A 16,698-nucleotide genomic window follows, 5' to 3' on the forward strand; every position below is an offset into this window, starting at 1 on the left:
ATATTGAATACAGAGACAGAATATGGTCACTGTGTGGGTCAAGGCTTCCCTGTTTAGCTCAGAGGTATTGTGTACTCTGCAGTTTAGACCAATCCCATATCTAAGGAGGCTGGGCCTGCATTCCTACTAAATAATGACATGGATAAAGAGAAATATAAAAACATAGGAAGGAAAACAGACTGGAAAGGAAGCTTTCAGGGACCCACCTTCCTCACTCACTCCTCTCCCCTGTGAAGAAGTCTGTGCAGTCAGTGGTCAAATCCTGCATTGCTCCCATCTGCACCCAGCAGCATGTGGACTCCAGGGCTTGCTTGTGAGGTCTGATCGATTCCTGGTCCTGGCAGCAAATCTCAGGGGCCTCCTCTGGGGACAAAAAGAACATGGCACCACCCCAGTGCCTCTACAAAAGCCAGCCTAGCCATCAGGACGTGGACGTGTTACCCAGATCACACTTTGCCTTCCGTGGGAATCATCATCCTCTGTGTGTGAGCCACACAAGAGCTCTAGACAAAAGGCCTTGCGTGTCCCGGGGCAGGCTGACTTTAGTGTCACTGTAAAGAGGATGCACATACCTGTCAACACTCAATGCTATACGCATCCAAACTTGGAGACACACATGTATGAGATGATCCAAGTGGATCTGTCACTGATTTTCAATCGGGCTTTGATTAGTTCACATGGGAGCAGGGACACAAGGATGTCCTACATTAGGGGCCGATTACTTTTTCCCATGGCTGAACTATATACACGCGTCCTGATCTTTATGCTTTATTATACTTTCAGTCTTATACTCTCCCTAGGCACAAAAGACAAGGACCTCTGAGAAGCGCTTGGGCTAAAAAAGTAGTCACTGTGTCTTAGCGAGAAGATACAGCTTAGAATCCTGAGTACACATGCTGTGAGGTGCAGGAGACAGAGGTGTCCACCAAGAGCCTGCATTTTCTTTCCTGGGGTTTCCTCTTGTCATGGCCCAGAGAAGAAGATGCAAAGCCTTAGAGCAACACTTCTAGTGTCAGCTTCTTAAAGGCCCTACAGCTCTGATGTTACCCCTTTCCTCTTCCTTTTCCACTCCAAGGTAGTACTGGTGGCCACATTTCTCCTGCTCTAGAGGAAAGGGACCGAGCCCCAGTGTGGAACCCAAAGTATCCTACCTGGCATTGTTTCCCCACTGCTAGGACTCATGGGAACGAAACTGTAATGGCTCTGAACTGTGGCTCTACCTGCAGGAGGCCACCACATATGGCCACAAAGGCCATCCTTGACTATTCTTTTCCCACTTGCAGGCCTTAAAAAAAAAAAAAAAAAAAAAAAAAAAACAATAACAAATACCTAAGGACAAAGAGCCAGAATTGCAGATGTCTAGAATCTTGTCAGTGTTTTTTCTTTGGTAACTCTCCACTCAGAAGCAGTTCTCCACTGGACCTTCTCCATTCAGGCCTGTTAAACTTTCCTTGGAGATACTTGTCCTTCGAAGGGTAAACCTGGTTAATGAAGGCAGAGAAAGGATAAAACGTGTACATCTTCTTTGAGATATCATGATAAACTACCAAGTGTCTGCTTGCTGATGCTATTTAACACAAGGTCAAACCTACTCCTGTCAGCTGAGCATGGTGACATGGACCTAGAAGTTCTGGAACTCCAAGGGCCAAAGACCCAGGCCATGGAAAGACCCAGGCCAGCCTGGTTCCTGTAGTTCACAAGGACAAGGGCTCAGAATAGTCCTTTGATTCTAAATCTCCCAGCATAACTTTCCTGTCTAAAACCTACAAAACATTAATTACACCAAAGTTTTAAGAAGAGATTTAAGTATCTAGAAAGAGGAAAAATGAACAGATATAAAGGAAGAAGAGGGAAATACCCTACAGAACAGAAGGAAAAGAGTCCCATGACCCTGGGTAGAAAGAACTAGGCCCCAGATTGGTTTCACATGGAACACAAGACAGAAAATAAAATACATCTCAAAGTATTCAAAGTTGGACAGAACTCAGGGCAGCCATCTTTGGCGTTTTTTCAGACAGGAAGGGCGGGAGAGAAGCACTCGCAAGCTCAGCTGTGGAGCTCTGCTGCCATCATGAGGACATATTTTCAAAACTCACAGCGCCACTGACCTTCCTTCCCATGATTCTTAGCAATGGCGGAAAGATGGCGCTGATTACACAGAGCAAAAACAGCGGTGGGAGACTAGTTGGGCTTCCTTGACTGCTCCTCAGGCCCTGACAGAAACTAGGATTGCAGTGCGTTCTCCTCAGAACCTGGAGAGTGAGTGCCCTGCTGCCCTAGGACACCAGCTGTTAGATTACCAATGCTAGCTGAGTGGGATAAACCCCGCCCCTCTCCTTCCTGTTCCCAGACCTCTGCACAGAGGTGACCTTGGTACCAGTGTCTCAGTCAACAGGGTGTGTCTGCATCTCTGAAAGGTCCTGGGATTCGAGTTTGCCTACAGATGGGGGAAAATGTAAGAGGCAAGCTTGACCTTCTAGGATTCTTTACCTGTCCCTGTTTCAAAATGGGGACCAGCAGGATGAGGAAAGTTAGTGTGTACATGTGTGATCCTGTAGTAAACTTATTCCGCATGATGGCAGTGTTGCCCCAGAGCAGGCAAGATGCCCTGACTGAAGTTCCCTGCTGCCCCCTTCACAGCCTGAAAAAAATATTGAATACAGAGACAGAATATGGTCACTGTGTGGGTCAAGGCTTCCCTGTTTAGCTCAGAGGTATTGTGTACTCTGCAGTTTAGACCAATCCCATATCTAAGGAGGCTGGGCCTGCATTCCTACTAAATAATGACATGGATAAAGAGAAATATAAAAACATAGGAAGGAAAACAGACTGGAAAGGAAGCTTTCAGGGACCCACCTTCCTCACTCACTCCTCTCCCCTGTGAAGAAGTCTGTGCAGTCAGTGGTCAAATCCTGCATTGCTCCCATCTGCACCCAGCAGCATGTGGACTCCAGGGCTTGCTTGTGAGGTCTGATCGATTCCTGGTCCTGGCAGCAAATCTCAGGGGCCTCCTCTGGGGACAAAAAGAACATGGCACCACCCCAGTGCCTCTACAAAAGCCAGCCTAGCCATCAGGACGTGGACTTGTTACCCAGATCACACTTTGCCTTCCGTGGGAATCATCATCCTCTGTGTGTGAGCCACACAAGAGCTCTAGACAAAAGGCCTTGCGTGTCCCGGGGCAGGCTGACTTTAGTGTCACTGTAAAGAGGATGCACATACCTGTCAACACTCAATGCTATACGCATCCAAACTTGGAGACACACATGTATGAGATGATCCAAGTGGATCTGTCACTGATTTTCAATCGGGCTTTGATTAGTTCACATGGGAGCAGGGACACAAGGATGTCCTACATTAGGGGCCGATTACTTTTTCCCATGGCTGAACTATATACACGCGTCCTGATCTTTATGCTTTATTATACTTTCAGTCTTATACTCTCCCTAGGCACAAAAGACAAGGACCTCTGAGAAGCGCTTGGGCTAAACAAGTAGTCACTGTGTCTTAGCGAGAAGATACAGCTTAGAATCCTGAGTACACATGCTGTGAGGTGCAGGAGACAGAGGTGTCCACCAAGAGCCTGCATTTTCTTTCCTGGGGTTTCCTCTTGTCATGGCCCAGAGAAGCAGATGCAAAGCCTTAGAGCAACACTTCTAGTGTCAGCTTCTTAAAGGCCCTACAGCTCTGATGTTACCCCTTTCCTCTTCCTTTTCCACTCCAAGGTAGTACTGGTGGCCACATTTCTCCTGCTCTAGAGGAAAGGGACCGAGCCCCAGTGTGGAACCCAAAGTATCCTACCTGGCATTGTTTCCCCACTGCTAGGACTCATGGGAACGAAACTGTAATGGCTCTGAACTGTGGCTCTACCTGCAGGAGGCCACCACATATGGCCACAAAGGCCATCCTTGACTATTCTTTTCCCACTTGCAGGCCTTAAAAAAAAAAAAAAAAAAAAACACAATAACAAATACCTAAGGACAAAGAGCCAGAATTGCAGATGTCTAGAATCTTGTCAGTGTTTTTTCTTTGGTAACTCTCCACTCAGAAGCAGTTCTCCACTGGACCTTCTCCATTCAGGCCTGTTAAACTTTCCTTGGAGATACTTGTCCTTCGAAGGGTAAACCTGGTTAATGAAGGCAGAGAAAGGATAAAACGTGTACATCTTCTTTGAGATATCATGATAAACTACCAAGTGTCTGCTTGCTGATGCTATTTAACACAAGGTCAAACCTACTCCTGTCAGCTGAGCATGGTGACATGGACCTAGAAGTTCTGGAACTCCAAGGGCCAAAGACCCAGGCCATGGAAAGACCCAGGCCAGCCTGGTTCCTGTAGTTCACAAGGACAAGGGCTCAGAATAGTCCTTTGATTCTAAATCTCCCAGCATAACTTTCCTGTCTAAAACCTACAAAACATTAATTATACCAAAGTTTTAAGAAGAGATTTAAGTATCTAGAAAGAGGAAAAATGAACAGATATAAAGGAAGAAGAGGGAAATACCCTACAGAACAGAAGGAAAAGAGTCCCATGACCCTGGGTAGAAAGAACTAGGCCCCAGATTGGTTTCACATGGAACACAAGACAGAAAATAAAATACATCTCAAAGTATTCAAAGTTGGACAGAACTCAGGGCAGCCATCTTTGGCGTTTTTTCAGACAGGAAGGGCGGGAGAGAAGCACTCGCAAGCTCAGCTGTGGAGCTCTGCTGCCATCATGAGGACATAGTTTCAAAACTCACAGCGCCACTGACCTTCCTTCCCATGATTCTTAGCAATGGCGGAAAGATGGCGCTGATTACACAGAGCAAAAACAGCGGTGGGAGACTAGTTGGGCTTCCTTGACTGCTCCTCAGGCCCTGACAGAAACTAGGATTGCAGTGCGTTCTCCTCAGAACCTAGAGAGTGAGTGCCCTGCTGCCCTAGGACACCAGCTGTTAGATTACCAATGCTAGCTGAGTGGGATAAACCCCGCCCCTCTCCTTCCTGTTCCCAGACCTCTGCACAGAGGTGACCTTGGTACCAGTGTCTCAGTCAACAGGGTGTGTCTGCATCTCTGAAAGGTCCTGGGATTCGAGTTTGCCTACAGATGGGGGAAAATGTAAGAGGCAAGCTTGACCTTCTAGGATTCTTTACCTGTCCCTGTTTCAAAATGGGGACCAGCAGGATGAGGAAAGTTAGTGTGTACATGTGTGATCCTGTAGTAAACTTATTCCGCATGATGGCAGTGTTGCCCCAGAGCAGGCAAGATGGCCTGACTGAAGTTCCCTGCTGCCCCCTTCACAGCCTGAAAAAAATATTGAATACAGAGACAGAATATGGTCACTGTGTGGGTCAAGGCTTCCCTGTTTAGCTCAGAGGTATTGTGTACTCTGCAGTTTAGACCAATCCCATATCTAAGGAGGCTGGGCCTGCATTCCTACTAAATAATGACATGGATAAAGAGAAATATAAAAACATAGGAAGGAAAACAGACTGGAAAGGAAGCTTTCAGGGACCCACCTTCCTCACTCACTCCTCTCCCCTGTGAAGAAGTCTGTGCAGTCAGTGGTCAAATCCTGCATTGCTCCCATCTGCACCCAGCAGCATGTGGACTCCAGGGCTTGCTTGTGAGGTCTGATCGATTCCTGGTCCTGGCAGCAAATCTCAGGGGCCTCCTCTGGGGACAAAAAGAACATGGCACCACCCCAGTGCCTCTACAAAAGCCAGCCTAGCCATCAGGACGTGGACGTGTTACCCAGATCACACTTTGCCTTCCGTGGGAATCATCATCCTCTGTGTGTGAGCCACACAAGAGCTCTAGACAAAAGGCCTTGCGTGTCCCGGGGCAGGCTGACTTTAGTGTCACTGTAAAGAGGATGCACATACCTGTCAACACTCAATGCTATACGCATCCAAACTTGGAGACACACATGTATGAGATGATCCAAGTGGATCTGTCACTGATTTTCAATCGGGCTTTGATTAGTTCACATGGGAGCAGGGACACAAGGATGTCCTACATTAGGGGCCGATTACTTTTTCCCATGGCTGAACTATATACACGCGTCCTGATCTTTATGCTTTATTATACTTTCAGTCTTATACTCTCCCTAGGCACAAAAGACAAGGACCTCTGAGAAGCGCTTGGGCTAAAAAAGTAGTCACTGTGTCTTAGCGAGAAGATACAGCTTAGAATCCTGAGTACACATGCTGTGAGGTGCAGGAGACAGAGGTGTCCACCAAGAGCCTGCATTTTCTTTCCTGGGGTTTCCTCTTGTCATGGCCCAGAGAAGCAGATGCAAAGCCTTAGAGCAACACTTCTAGTGTCAGCTTCTTAAAGGCCCTACAGCTCTGATGTTACCCCTTTCCTCTTCCTTTTCCACTCCAAGGTAGTACTGGTGGCCACATTTCTCCTGCTCTAGAGGAAAGGGACCGAGCCCCAGTGTGGAACCCAAAGTATCCTACCTGGCATTGTTTCCCCACTGCTAGGACTCATGGGAACGAAACTGTAATGGCTCTGAACTGTGGCTCTACCTGCAGGAGGCCACCACATATGGCCACAAAGGCCATCCTTGACTATTCTTTTCCCACTTGCAGGCCTTAAAAAAAAAAAAAAAAAAAAAAAACACAATAACAAATACCTAAGGACAAAGAGCCAGAATTGCAGATGTCTAGAATCTTGTCAGTGTTTTTTCTTTGGTAACTCTCCACTCAGAAGCAGTTCTCCACTGGACCTTCTCCATTCAGGCCTGTTAAACTTTCCTTGGAGATACTTGTCCTTCGAAGGGTAAACCTGGTTAATGAAGGCAGAGAAAGGATAAAACGTGTACATCTTCTTTGAGATATCATGATAAACTACCAAGTGTCTGCTTGCTGATGCTATTTAACACAAGGTCAAACCTACTCCTGTCAGCTGAGCATGGTGACATGGACCTAGAAGTTCTGGAACTCCAAGGGCCAAAGACCCAGGCCATGGAAAGACCCAGGCCAGCCTGGTTCCTGTAGTTCACAAGGACAAGGGCTCAGAATAGTCCTTTGATTCTAAATCTCCCAGCATAACTTTCCTGTCTAAAACCTACAAAACATTAATTACACCAAAGTTTTAAGAAGAGATTTAAGTATCTAGAAAGAGGAAAAATGAACAGATATAAAGGAAGAAGAGGGAAATACCCTACAGAACAGAAGGAAAAGAGTCCCATGACCCTGGGTAGAAAGAACTAGGCCCCAGATTGGTTTCACATGGAACACAAGACAGAAAATAAAATACATCTCAAAGTATTCAAAGTTGGACAGAACTCAGGGCAGCCATCTTTGGCGTTTTTTCAGACAGGAAGGGCGGGAGAGAAGCACTCGCAAGCTCAGCTGTGGAGCTCTGCTGCCATCATGAGGACATATTTTCAAAACTCACAGCGCCACTGACCTTCCTTCCCATGATTCTTAGCAATGGCGGAAAGATGGCGCTGATTACACAGAGCAAAAACAGCGGTGGGAGACTAGTTGGGCTTCCTTGACTGCTCCTCAGGCCCTGACAGAAACTAGGATTGCAGTGCGTTCTCCTCAGAACCTGGAGAGTGAGTGCCCTGCTGCCCTAGGACACCAGCTGTTAGATTACCAATGCTAGCTGAGTGGGATAAACCCCGCCCCTCTCCTTCCTGTTCCCAGACCTCTGCACAGAGGTGACCTTGGTACCAGTGTCTCAGTCAACAGGGTGTGTCTGCATCTCTGAAAGGTCCTGGGATTCGAGTTTGCCTACAGATGGGGGAAAATGTAAGAGGCAAGCTTGACCTTCTAGGATTCTTTACCTGTCCCTGTTTCAAAATGGGGACCAGCAGGATGAGGAAAGTTAGTGTGTACATGTGTGATCCTGTAGTAAACTTATTCCGCATGATGGCAGTGTTGCCCCAGAGCAGGCAAGATGGCCTGACTGAAGTTCCCTGCTGCCCCCTTCACAGCCTGAAAAAAATATTGAATACAGAGACAGAATATGGTCACTGTGTGGGTCAAGGCTTCCCTGTTTAGCTCAGAGGTATTGTGTACTCTGCAGTTTAGACCAATCCCATATCTAAGGAGGCTGGGCCTGCATTCCTACTAAATAATGACATGGATAAAGAGAAATATAAAAACATAGGAAGGAAAACAGACTGGAAAGGAAGCTTTCAGGGACCCACCTTCCTCACTCACTCCTCTCCCCTGTGAAGAAGTCTGTGCAGTCAGTGGTCAAATCCTGCATTGCTCCCATCTGCACCCAGCAGCATGTGGACTCCAGGGCTTGCTTGTGAGGTCTGATCGATTCCTGGTCCTGGCAGCAAATCTCAGGGGCCTCCTCTGGGGACAAAAAGAACATGGCACCACCCCAGTGCCTCTACAAAAGCCAGCCTAGCCATCAGGACGTGGACTTGTTACCCAGATCACACTTTGCCTTCCGTGGGAATCATCATCCTCTGTGTGTGAGCCACACAAGAGCTCTAGACAAAAGGCCTTGCGTGTCCCGGGGCAGGCTGACTTTAGTGTCACTGTAAAGAGGATGCACATACCTGTCAACACTCAATGCTATACGCATCCAAACTTGGAGACACACATGTATGAGATGATCCAAGTGGATCTGTCACTGATTTTCAATCGGGCTTTGATTAGTTCACATGGGAGCAGGGACACAAGGATGTCCTACATTAGGGGCCGATTACTTTTTCCCATGGCTGAACTATATACACGCGTCCTGATCTTTATGCTTTATTATACTTTCAGTCTTATACTCTCCCTAGGCACAAAAGACAAGGACCTCTGAGAAGCGCTTGGGCTAAACAAGTAGTCACTGTGTCTTAGCGAGAAGATACAGCTTAGAATCCTGAGTACACATGCTGTGAGGTGCAGGAGACAGAGGTGTCCACCAAGAGCCTGCATTTTCTTTCCTGGGGTTTCCTCTTGTCATGGCCCAGAGAAGCAGATGCAAAGCCTTAGAGCAACACTTCTAGTGTCAGCTTCTTAATAAAGGCCCTACAGCTCTGATGTTACCCCTTTCCTCTTCCTTTTCCACTCCAAGGTAGTACTGGTGGCCACATTTCTCCTGCTCTAGAGGAAAGGGACCGGGCCCCAGTGTGGAACCCAAAGTATCCTACCTGGCATTGTTTCCCCACTGCTAGGACTCATGGGAACGAAACTGTAATGGCTCTGAACTGTGGCTCTACCTGCAGGAGGCCACCACATATGGCCACAAAGGCCATCCTTGACTATTCTTTTCCCACTTGCAGGCCTTAAAAAAAAAAAAAAACACAATAACAAATACCTAAGGACAAAGAGCCAGAATTGCGGATGTCTAGAATCTTGTCAGTGTTTTTTCTTTGGTAACTCTCCACTCAGAAGCAGTTCTCCACTGGACCTTCTCCATTCAGGCCTGTTAAACTTTCCTTGGAGATACTTGTCCTTCGAAGGGTAAACCTGGTTAATGAAGGCAGAGAAAGGATAAAACGTGTACATCTTCTTTGAGATATCATGATAAACTACCAAGTGTCTGCTTGCTGATGCTATTTAACACAAGGTCAAACCTACTCCTGTCAGCTGAGCATGGTGACATGGACCTAGAAGTTCTGGAACTCCAAGGGCCAAAGACCCAGGCCATGGAAAGACCCAGGCCAGCCTGGTTCCTGTAGTTCACAAGGACAAGGGCTCAGAATAGTCCTTTGATTCTAAATCTCCCAGCATAACTTTCCTGTCTAAAACCTACAAAACATTAATTACACCAAAGTTTTAAGAAGAGATTTAAGTATCTAGAAAGAGGAAAAATGAACAGATATAAAGGAAGAAGAGGGAAATACCCTACAGAACAGAAGGAAAAGAGTCCCATGACCCTGGGTAGAAAGAACTAGGCCCCAGATTGGTTTCACATGGAACACAAGACAGAAAATAAAATACATCTCAAAGTATTCAAAGTTGGACAGAACTCAGGGCAGCCATCTTTGGCGTTTTTTCAGACAGGAAGGGCGGGAGAGAAGCACTCGCAAGCTCAGCTGTGGAGCTCTGCTGCCATCATGAGGACATAGTTTCAAAACTCACAGCGCCACTGACCTTCCTTCCCATGATTCTTAGCAATGGCGGAAAGATGGCGCTGATTACACAGAGCAAAAACAGCGGTGGGAGACTAGTTGGGCTTCCTTGACTGCTCCTCAGGCCCTGACAGAAACTAGGATTGCAGTGCGTTCTCCTCAGAACCTAGAGAGTGAGTGCCCTGCTGCCCTAGGACACCAGCTGTTAGATTACCAATGCTAGCTGAGTGGGATAAACCCCGCCCCTCTCCTTCCTGTTCCCAGACCTCTGCACAGAGGTGACCTTGGTACCAGTGTCTCAGTCAACAGGGTGTGTCTGCATCTCTGAAAGGTCCTGGGATTCGAGTTTGCCTACAGATGGGGGAAAATGTAAGAGGCAAGCTTGACCTTCTAGGATTCTTTAACTGTCCCTGTTTCAAAATGGGGACCAGCAGGATGAGGAAAGTTAGTGTGTACATGTGTGATCCTGTAGTAAACTTATTCCGCATGATGGCAGTGTTGCCCCAGAGCAGGCAAGATGGCCTGACTGAAGTTCCCTGCTGCCCCCTTCACAGCCTGAAAAAAATATTGAATACAGAGACAGAATATGGTCACTGTGTGGGTCAAGGCTTCCCTGTTTAGCTCAGAGGTATTGTGTACTCTGCAGTTTAGACCAATCCCATATCTAAGGAGGCTGGGCCTGCATTCCTACTAAATAATGACATGGATAAAGAGAAATATAAAAACATAGGAAGGAAAACAGACTGGAAAGGAAGCTTTCAGGGACCCACCTTCCTCACTCACTCCTCTCCCCTGTGAAGAAGTCTGTGCAGTCAGTGGTCAAATCCTGCATTGCTCCCATCTGCACCCAGCAGCATGTGGACTCCAGGGCTTGCTTGTGAGGTCTGATCGATTCCTGGTCCTGGCAGCAAATCTCAGGGGCCTCCTCTGGGGACAAAAAGAACATGGCACCACCCCAGTGCCTCTACAAAAGCCAGCCTAGCCATCAGGACGTGGACTTGTTACCCAGATCACACTTTGCCTTCCGTGGGAATCATCATCCTCTGTGTGTGAGCCACACAAGAGCTCTAGACAAAAGGCCTTGCGTGTCCCGGGGCAGGCTGACTTTAGTGTCACTGTAAAGAGGATGCACATACCTGTCAACACTCAATGCTATACGCATCCAAACTTGGAGACACACATGTATGAGATGATCCAAGTGGATCTGTCACTGATTTTCAATCGGGCTTTGATTAGTTCACATGGGAGCAGGGACACAAGGATGTCCTACATTAGGGGCCGATTACTTTTTCCCATGGCTGAACTATATACACGCGTCCTGATCTTTATGCTTTATTATACTTTCAGTCTTATACTCTCCCTAGGCACAAAAGACAAGGACCTCTGAGAAGCGCTTGGGCTAAAAAAGTAGTCACTGTGTCTTAGCGAGAAGATACAGCTTAGAATCCTGAGTACACATGCTGTGAGGTGCAGGAGACAGAGGTGTCCACCAAGAGCCTGCATTTTCTTTCCTGGGGTTTCCTCTTGTCATGGCCCAGAGAAGCAGATGCAAAGCCTTAGAGCAACACTTCTAGTGTCAGCTTCTTAAAGGCCCTACAGCTCTGATGTTACCCCTTTCCTCTTCCTTTTCCACTCCAAGGTAGTACTGGTGGCCACATTTCTCCTGCTCTAGAGGAAAGGGACCGAGCCCCAGTGTGGAACCCAAAGTATCCTACCTGGCATTGTTTCCCCACTGCTAGGACTCATGGGAACGAAACTGTAATGGCTCTGAACTGTGGCTCTACCTGCAGGAGGCCACCACATATGGCCACAAAGGCCATCCTTGACTATTCTTTTCCCACTTGCAGGCCTTAAAAAAAAAAAAAAAAAAAAAAAACACAATAACAAATACCTAAGGACAAAGAGCCAGAATTGCAGATGTCTAGAATCTTGTCAGTGTTTTTTCTTTGGTAACTCTCCACTCAGAAGCAGTTCTCCACTGGACCTTCTCCATTCAGGCCTGTTAAACTTTCCTTGGAGATACTTGTCCTTCGAAGGGTAAACCTGGTTAATGAAGGCAGAGAAAGGATAAAACGTGTACATCTTCTTTGAGATATCATGATAAACTACCAAGTGTCTGCTTGCTGATGCTATTTAACACAAGGTCAAACCTACTCCTGTCAGCTGAGCATGGTGACATGGACCTAGAAGTTCTGGAACTCCAAGGGCCAAAGACCCAGGCCATGGAAAGACCCAGGCCAGCCTGGTTCCTGTAGTTCACAAGGGCAAGGGCTCAGAATAGTCCTTTGATTCTAAATCTCCCAGCATAACTTTCCTGTCTAAAACCTACAAAACATTAATTATACCAAAGTTTTAAGAAGAGATTTAAGTATCTAGAAAGAGGAAAAATGAACAGATATAAAGGAAGAAGAGGGAAATACCCTACAGAACAGAAGGAAAAGAGTCCCATGACCCTGGGTAGAAAGAACTAGGCCCCAGATTGGTTTCACATGGAACACAAGACAGAAAATAAAATACATCTCAAAGTATTCAAAGTTGGACAGAACTCAGGGCAGCCATCTTTGGCGTTTTTTCAGACAGGAAGGGCGGGAGAGAAGCACTCGCAAGCTCAGCTGTGGAGCTCTGCTGCCATCATGAGGACATAGTTTCAAAACTCACAGCGCCACTGACCTTCCTTCCCATGATTCTTAGCAATGGCGGAAAGATGGCGCTGATTACACAGAGCAAAAACAGCGGTGGGAGACTAGTTGGGCTTCCTTGACTGCTCCTCAGGCCCTGACAGAAACTAGGATTGCAGTGCGTTCTCCTCAGAACCTGGAGAGTGAGTGCCCTGCTGCCCTAGGACACCAGCTGTTAGATTACCAATGCTAGCTGAGTGGGATAAACCCCGCCCCTCTCCTTCCTGTTCCCAGACCTCTGCACAGAGGTGACCTTGGTACCAGTGTCTCAGTCAACAGGGTGTGTCTGCATCTCTGAAAGGTCCTGGGATTCGAGTTTGCCTACAGATGGGGGAAAATGTAAGAGGCAAGCTTGACCTTCTAGGATTCTTTAACTGTCCCTGTTTCAAAATGGGGACCAGCAGGATGAGGAAAGTTAGTGTGTACATGTGTGATCCTGTAGTAAACTTATTCCGCATGATGGCAGTGTTGCCCCAGAGCAGGCAAGATGGCCTGACTGAAGTTCCCTGCTGCCCCCTTCACAGCCTGAAAAAAATATTGAATACAGAGACAGAATATGGTCACTGTGTGGGTCAAGGCTTCCCTGTTTAGCTCAGAGGTATTGTGTACTCTGCAGTTTAGACCAATCCCATATCTAAGGAGGCTGGGCCTGCATTCCTACTAAATAATGACGTGGATAAAGAGAAATATAAAAACATAGGAAGGAAAACAGACTGGAAAGGAAGCTTTCAGGGACCTACCTTCCTCACTCACTCCTCTCCCCTGTGAAGAAGTCTGTGCAGTCAGTGGTCAAATCCTGCATTGCTCCCATCTGCACCCAGCAGCATGTGGACTCCAGGGCTTGCTTGTGAGGTCTGATCGATTCCTGGTCCTGGCAGCAAATCTCAGGGGCCTCCTCTGGGGACAAAAAGAACATGGCACCACCCCAGTGCCTCTACAAAAGCCAGCCTAGCCATCAGGACGTGGACGTGTTACCCAGATCACACTTTGCCTTCCGTGGGAATCATCATCCTCTGTGTGTGAGCCACACAAGAGCTCTAGACAAAAGGCCTTGCGTGTCCCGGGGCAGGCTGACTTTAGTGTCACTGTAAAGAGGATGCACATACCTGTCAACACTCAATGCTATACGCATCCAAACTTGGAGACACACATGTATGAGATGATCCAAGTGGATCTGTCACTGATTTTCAATCGGGCTTTGATTAGTTCACATGGGAGCAGGGACACAAGGATGTCCTACATTAGGGGCCGATTACTTTTTCCCATGGCTGAACTATATACACGCGTCCTGATCTTTATGCTGAGAAGCAGATGCAAAGCCTTAGAGCAACACTTCTAGTGTCAGCTTCTTAAAGGCCCTACAGCTCTGATGTTACCCCTTTCCTCTTCCTTTTCCACTCCAAGGTAGTACTGGTGGCCACATTTCTCCTGCTCTAGAGGAAAGGGACCGGGCCCCAGTGTGGAACCCAAAGTATCCTACCTGGCATTGTTTCCCCACTGCTAGGACTCATGGGAATGAAACTGTAAAGGCTCTGAACTGTGGCTCTACCTGCAGGAGGCCACCACATATGGCCACAAAGGCCATCCTTGACTATTCTTTTCCCACTTGCAGGCCTAAAAAAAAAAAAAACCAATAACAAATACCTAAGGACAAAGAGCCAGAATTGCGGATGTCTAGAATCTTGTCAGTGTTTTTTCTTTGGTAACTGTCCACTGAACGTTCTCCATTCAGAAGCAATTCTCCAATGGACGTTCTCCTTTCAGACCTGTTAAACTTTCCTTGGAGATACTTGTCTTTCAAAGGGTAACCCTGGTTGATGAAGGCAGAGAAAGGATAAAACGTGATATCATGATCAATTAACAAGTGTTTGTTTGCTTATGCTATTTAATACAAGGTCAAACCTACTCCGATTTTTGAGGTCTTATTGATTCCTGGTGTTGAGTAACCTGACTTTTCATAGTTCAATGCAATTGGAGCTTCATACATATCCTTAGAAACAAAAACAAATAAATCTCACCCCTGACTTCAATTCTGTCAAAATCTTATAGTTCTAACACTGATTATGCCATTTGTGTAGTCAGAGTCCCCTTGATCTAAAACCTGTTCTCCAATCACCATTAACACATTCTCTGGGTCATTTTTTTCTCTGAGAAATTCTGCAATACAAGTAATTAAGCCACACATCGGTTACATAAACAAAATATTCACAGGCCCGATATGGTTGGTCACATCAATAGTCATCCCAGAAAGATGATCGCTGCACATTTCCAGACTAGCCAGGACTAGAGAACCTATCTCTATAAAAGCACCTCACAGAATCTATATTTCTAAAGTAATTTTTAGAGTGTTTTTTAAACCTTGCTTTTATAATGTTGATAAGCAAGATTGATACCATTCCTGTAATCTCATTTTCCTCAAGTGTTTGTTAAATATGAACTGACCGAATCCAACGTACAATTTACCTCTCCCATCCAATTTTAGTATAGATTCAGATATAATGTGAAATAAAATCAAGATATATATGCATATATGCAAAATGATGTCACAAAGATATTCAACAAGGGTATCGCTTGCTTTGAAACAAGTTTCGGCACTATTTTCCAGCCAGCATATTGTCTTTCGGGGTGCTATCAAAGCATCATTCTCAACGTTGCTCAAGAGAGATCATACAAGGCACTCTGTTAAAGACTAGGTAACAATTCCTCATATGCACCATTCCCCCAATAAAAATCACAGTAAGTGATGGAGCATATCTTATGACATTGGAAGTTACTAAATTCTCATGGGAGAAAATGACAACTCAGAGCTCTCTGATAGACACCATAAGGACTCAGTAGAGCAGTATAGAAGGTGACTAACACGTGGGAAAGAGGGTTGCCACCTTTCTGCTATGCCTCAGGCCAATAGAAAACCACAAACCACTTCCCCCAGCCAGGAGATTATTTGTGTAGAGGTCAAGCACAATAAAACAGACTACTAAACTCAGACCTAGCCCACACAGGCCAGGAACCTGAGGTTTGGGAGTTGCAGACCAGCTGAATCACAAAGTAAGACCTTGCCTGAGGGAAAAAAGGAAAACCAGAAATCTGTCCTGGGAGGGAAAGATTTGTAATTCCACCTACTCCTGAGGCTATGGATTTTACATTTCAGACCAGCCTGGTCTACATAGTAAATTCCTGGGCAACCCATGGAACCCAGGGAGAACTTGATCCAAAAGGAAAATGTTCTACAAGTAGAGCTGTGTGGTAGAGGACCTACTTCTGCACCTTGCTTGGGTCCCAATTTTAATCTTCAGTTCAATTGTATATGTAAAATCATATAGTTGTATAAATATATTTATATAATCATATACTGATATAAATATATGTATATAGTATACACATTATGTATTATCTATACAAAATATAAAATTCTCTAACTAGAAATATATGTAAACAATATATACATATATGGATACAGATATGGCCTAAAGTTATAGGACATGAGCTTGTCTAGTGTACTCATGGATCTGGGTTCAATACAAAGAATTAAAGGGGAACTTGAGTTGTGCATTGACTTTAAGAAATATCTTCCCTTTTCTACCTTGGCCCACATCATTTACAGCATTAAATAGGCAATGGCCAATGTACCAGACAAGTACCACTAAGGGAAAGAAATCACTCTTCTGTGACCAAAAATCCAGTGAAAATTTACCTAGAGAAAACACAAAAATGTGGATGGAGTGGTCTTAGTACTTAAGCTAGTTTGAGAAAGAAAACAAAAATAAAATGGCTGCTCTATTAACTTGCTCCACTGCTTTTGACAAAATGGAGGGCAGTCTTTCTTGGCGCTTTTTTCTGTCAGAGAATGGTTTGGGTTTTTTCAAACAAAGAAGGGCGGGAGAAGAGGATGCAAAGATGGCGGTTCTTATGGTATCTAGGGCACTACTGCCACCATGTGGTCAGAGTTTCTAAGAAAGCAGCACACTTAACAGGTTCTTTCCCATGAATCTTAGCAGT

At 45.9% G+C, this 16,698-nt stretch overlaps 1 long non-coding RNA gene across 6 annotated transcripts in view; it reads right to left on the reverse strand.

Moving 5' to 3' along the window:
• Positions 1-210: 210 nt before the first annotated feature.
• The window catches only part of LOC127674844 (uncharacterized), a 31,008-nt gene continuing 14,520 nt past the window's right edge, over positions 211-16,698 (reverse strand). Inside the window, exons 4-5 of one of the 6 annotated variants that reach the window (XR_007975374.1) lie at positions 14,344-14,509; positions 211-363 (exon numbers count right to left, since the gene is read on the reverse strand). This is a non-coding gene — a long non-coding RNA (uncharacterized LOC127674844). Of the gene's footprint in view, positions 364-2,860; positions 3,014-5,505; positions 5,659-8,153; positions 8,307-10,795; positions 10,949-13,443; positions 13,597-14,343; positions 14,510-16,698 lie in introns of those variants that run through there. The other 5 variants (XR_007975373.1, XR_007975372.1, XR_007975371.1 and 2 more) reach the window with 5 other exon arrangements.

Source organism: Apodemus sylvaticus, chromosome X, assembly GCF_947179515.1.
Source record: "Apodemus sylvaticus chromosome X, mApoSyl1.1, whole genome shotgun sequence".
Lineage (NCBI taxonomy): Eukaryota > Metazoa > Chordata > Mammalia > Rodentia > Muridae > Apodemus > Apodemus sylvaticus.